This window comes from Pseudophryne corroboree, chromosome 1 (assembly GCF_028390025.1).
Source record: "Pseudophryne corroboree isolate aPseCor3 chromosome 1, aPseCor3.hap2, whole genome shotgun sequence".
NCBI lineage: Eukaryota > Metazoa > Chordata > Amphibia > Anura > Myobatrachidae > Pseudophryne > Pseudophryne corroboree.
The window spans coordinates 1,223,714,184-1,223,719,478 of record NC_086444.1 but is presented as its reverse complement, the minus strand read 5'-3'; the positions used below and the strand labels follow the sequence as shown (position 1 = coordinate 1,223,719,478).

General features: G+C 40.6%; 1 pseudogene; it reads left to right on the top strand.

Moving 5' to 3' along the window:
- The first annotated feature begins 217 nt into the window (after positions 1 to 217).
- Positions 218 to 336, top strand: LOC134941626 (5S ribosomal RNA; annotated as a pseudogene).
- Positions 337 to 5,295: the final 4,959 nt, after the last annotated feature.

Sequence of the window (5,295 nt, the reverse complement as noted above, 5' to 3'; positions counted from 1 at the left end):
CCTCATTCCCCTCCCGTCTCCCTTCCACAACCCCCGGCCTTCACCTCCCCCCCCGTCTCCCTTCTCCCTTCCACAGCCCCCCGTCCCCCATCACCCTCCTCACCCCCCTTCGTTCCTGCCCACATTTTGTTCACTAACATATATCACTTATATGCACTTTAGTAAATTTACGTAGTATACAGTGGTTATTGGAGTTTCAACCAAGAAGGCATAATGTCGGTACAGTCATACCACTCTGGAAATGTCCAAATACGTCCGATCTTGGAAGCTAAGCAGTGCTGGGCCTGATCAGTACCAGTGTGGGGGACCACCAGGGAAGATCAGGTACTGTATAATACAATGATAAATAGTTGCCTGAGCAAGGTATATACTCCATGTCTAACGAATAACAGCCCTGTTTTACAAAGTACTAAAAACACTGTAGTACTAATATATTGGGTAGTCTTCCAAAATAGATCTACTGGCACCAGCACTTTATGTGTACACCTGATAAATACAAGCACCTTAAATAATTAGCACTAGCACTTTAAAAGTGCACTGTACAGATATATGTATTCAATAAATACCCACTGGTTAAAGTTGTACTCATATAAGCATAATCCACTACATGCAATTAGCACCTCTAAGCACACTGTATAGATGTATGCACCTAATGGTACTGGTTACAATATGTGATCTAGAATCAATAAATCACATGCACTTTATTCATTTTTAAATACATGCACTTTATCCACATGTTGTATATCTCAATATTCCTTAATATTCCTCCATAATGTCAATGTATGAACCCAATTAGCCTGCATCCTCTTATATATGACTGCAAAGTCTATTATTTGTCAACCGTGCCTTATATGTCTTTCTTTATTTTCTTATATGAGAAACATTGCAAAGAAAAACATAAAATGTCCTCTAAGATGCTCCTCCGGAAAATGGCCGCCGCACCATGAATCAATGTAAAGATCCACAGAAAGATGGCCACCGTGATTCAAGAACTACAAGGAAACACGTCTGCTCCTGTAGTCCAGGGCGGGCGCATACGCAGTACCATACCGGAAGTGGGGCGGAAGTCGCGGACGCGCCCGGACACCGGAAGAAGGGCGGAAGTACCGCACAACAACTAAAAAACTGTGTTTATTGCTCTAAGGAGCAATCGGTTTTACTTGCTAACTTTGGGCACTGGTCCACTCACATTCTAAGTTACTCCCCAGCACTTTTAATTCTGGTTATTGAGTACAGTCAATGACAGCCAATTCCTAAACAGGAAGTGAGGTCATAACTGTTTACTAATTGATATCACTATATATAGTCAGCTTGTCCCACTCTACCCCAGCCCTGTGATGAAGTCCAAGTGACGAAACGCGTTGGTAAACCTATACCTACCTCATACCACAGATAAGGAAAAACTGTTTATTCTGATTTTATTGTAGTTTTACATTACTTTTTAAGTGTTTTTAGTCCAGTTGTGATTGTATTGTTGTCCCATTTTTATATATATGTCATTTTAATTTATTTTTTATTCTTGCATCAAATAAACATTATATATATTACTGGCAATTTTTCCTAATTTGACACCGTCCCCTTTTCCATATATATATATATATATATATAAAACAAGTATACTCCTGCACTCTCATCAAAAGCTAACAACAGTGGGGTGCTCCTAGTGGGGTACTCCAGATACTGGTGGGCCCACAATATTCACGCAAGAGTCCAAACAAATGGAGGTGCACTCATCCAATCAATGATTTGTAGCAACTTTTCATAATTCACATAAGTTTTATTGATAGAAATTCGGCTTATTCAGTCGACGTTTCGATCCTCAATTCGGGATCTTTCTCAAGACAAGCTTCAAAATATAATTCATGCTCACAAGGCATCAAATATTGATTTCTACAATACAATAAAAAATAAACAATACATACATAGATTTACAAAATGTTACAAAAATTACACAAACTTAAAACACAAAAAGCACATTGTCGTGTGCCACCGTGTCATTAAAGATCACCACGCACCCAGTGAGAGGCAAAAAGGGACACCGGAGATGAAATAGGTGAATACCCTCACCATCAATGCACACTATCAGTAAATCTGTGGTGCTCTATGGAACACAGGGGCCAGAAGTGTGAAAATAATTAGAGCAAACTTACTCTGATGAATCAATATATCCAGTTTGGACAATACCGTAGCTGCACGGCTTCAATGATCATATGAGATGTGGTTTCTAAAAAATTATAGTAGCATCTACATCAATATCACTGAAAGGAATATAGCTAATCACCACCCCTATTGTGCTTGTACAGATTAGAATACTCACACGTGTGGTTAACAAACTCCTGTAGACAACTTAGACAACTCCATAAGTCTCTACAAAGCAAGTGTGGAATATATAATCAAACTTTCAGTCAGTGAAACATTCACTGGAAAAGCATTACTGAAAAGGTCTTATTACCACTCATCTGATGCATCAAGGTACTCACCCAGTCTTAATCGTCATACCAGCCTCAGCAGCCACACTACTGTACCCCTACTCACCATTCCTTATATACCCACTAACCGGAAGTGGGTCGTGCATCTCAGAAAGAACACCCATTACTCTCAAAATCACGGGTACAAGCGGGCTTACAGCCCAACATAATCACACCACCGGCTCCAGACGTCTGACCTACTCAGACGTTCAAAAAACCTCCCATGAGTGTACATAATCTATATGAAATTCAGCTAAGTGCCGTCCGTGGAACGCAATGCGCTCCACGACCACGCGACCGGAAGTGCCGGGCGTCCAAGACAAATACTCAGTCACACAACTCGGTGCGCTCCACGTCCCAGGAAACGATGATGTCAGATGTCCTTCCAGTCCATAGATGACCTGCGCACCAATCGCCATAGTAACTCTGGAACGCAATTGCGTTCCACAGCCGGGTGCAGGGACTCGCTCCTATTCAGAACGTCCACTGGTACAGGACACTCGTGGGTATTACTCTAATCACAAAAATAAGGATATACCAACTTATTGTGTGCTTGAATACAAATGCAGGCATACAGAATGTATAGTACTGAGCTGAAATATGTAGATACACTGGTTTAACCAGATCTCAAAGTTCTCCACTGTGTGTGTTGTAGTGATCAAGATGACGCGGTGTCTCACACAAAAATATATTCACAAAAAAATTATTACACAAAAAAAAGAAATAAACAACATATTAAAATAGGACATATTAGGTCTGACACAACCTAACCTCTGCTCGACCCTGGTAATAACAATAACCTTTAACACGTATAATCTAATGCTGATGTTAAGAACTAGGAAAAATTAAATACTAATACAGAAATAGGTCTCAAGAACATCAAGGGTAAATAAGGCCTGGCAGTATATAGGCGGTGTCGTTCTAATATGTCCATAACAGATTGAGCATTCCATATTCACCGAGTCCCTAGCCTATTGTATTCCCAACTCTAGCATACTAATGAACTATTACTAGGGGGTGGATTAACCCTGGTATATTATCATGGGAATTTTTAAATTTAATAAACGGATAAGGGGCTGCTGGAAACCAGACGGCAGAGATGACTCACAGAAAGACATTCATGGCAGAATGTTCATTAAGGCCTTTTGGTGAGACTGTATTAAGGTGGGAGATCCAGAAACTCTCCCGTTGTCGTAAAACAAGCGTGCGGTCCCCACCATGAGACAATGGTGGGACCCAGTCAATAAGTCTGCATTTAATATTAGCCACCTGGTGTCCTCTCTGTAGATAATGTCTAGCAACAGGTTTGTCGGTAGTACCCGTTTGAATAGCCGTGCGAATGGACAACCGATGATTGGCCATTCTTTCTCTAAAGCAGCGGGTGGTCAGGCCTACGTAATGTAATCCACATGGACACGTTAGTGTGTAAACCACAAAGTCTAACCTGCAGTGAAGATGATATTTGATTTTAATGTTTCTCCCCGAGTGGGGATGTGGAAACGTAGGACCCGTAAGAAGAGATCTGCATGTGGTACATTTACCACACGAGAAGCAGCCTGGTTTGCTGCTCATGATCTGAAGAAAATTCAATTTAGTCACAGGTACTGCTGTCGGTCTCATAAGAATCTGTCTCAGATTAGGTCCACGTTTATAGGCCATCATGGGTGGGTTCATATGTGTAAAAGGTAACCCAGGATCAGACTTTACAATTGGCCAATGTTTATGTAGGGTTTTACGTGTAAACTGTGCATAATTATCATACTTGGTCGTAAAGACCATACGATTATCGATGTTCGAGGCTGCAGGTGTGGTCTCGTTGAATTTACGTCTAGCCTTACGTAGGCTATTATTGATCACCTTGTTTGAGTAACCTCTCTCAATAAACCTCTCTTTCATTTCTGTCAGTTGTTTCTCTCTATTGTCCGCATCATTATTTATGCGCATAACTCGTAAAAATTGAGAAATAGGTAAATTGTTTTTTAGAGAGGGTGGATGAAAGCTACTGGTTAGTAAGGTAGTGTTTCGATCCGTTGTTTTTCTAAATACTGATGTCACAAATTTTCCATCTTTAATGGACACTTCAACATCCAAAAAATGTATGGTATGATCTGAGCTCTCACTGGTAAATTTTACAGGACTCTGTAGTGTATTGAGATTATTTACCATTTCTAAAAAGGTTTCCTGAGTGTCATTCCATATTAGAAAGACATCATCAATGAATCTTTTGTAAAACAAGATCCTGGAGCCATATGTAGGCATAATATATGTCTCTTCAAAGTTAGACATGTATAAATTCGCGTATGCGGGCGCCAGGTTGGAGCCCATAGCTGTGCCCGATACTTGCAGAAAGTAGCTATCTTTGTACTTGAAATGATTCAAATCTAGTACAAGTTGAATTAATTCAAGGACAAATTCAGTAGGTATATTTTCCACTGGATTAAGAGTGAGTACCCCTTTAATGGCTTCAATCCCTTCCATGTGTGGTATAATCGTGTACAACGATTGTACATCCATAGTACATAGAAGGTATTTGCCCTTGGGTATCTCAGTCTGACCGAGTAGACACAGAAAGTCGCTAGTGTCGCGAATGTAGCTGCGACAGGTGCGGACATGTGGTTGAAGTATAGAGTCAACCCATTTAGCTATGGGCTGTAATAGAGAGCCTTCAGCTGCAATGATCGGTCGTCCCGGCGGTTTGATCAAAGATTTATGTATTTTTGGGAGTGTATAAATAATCGGGCACTTAGGCTCCTCTATACTCATATAATCAAACAAATCCTGATCAATCCAATTACTCTCAAGTCCTCTCCGTAGACTCTGATCGATA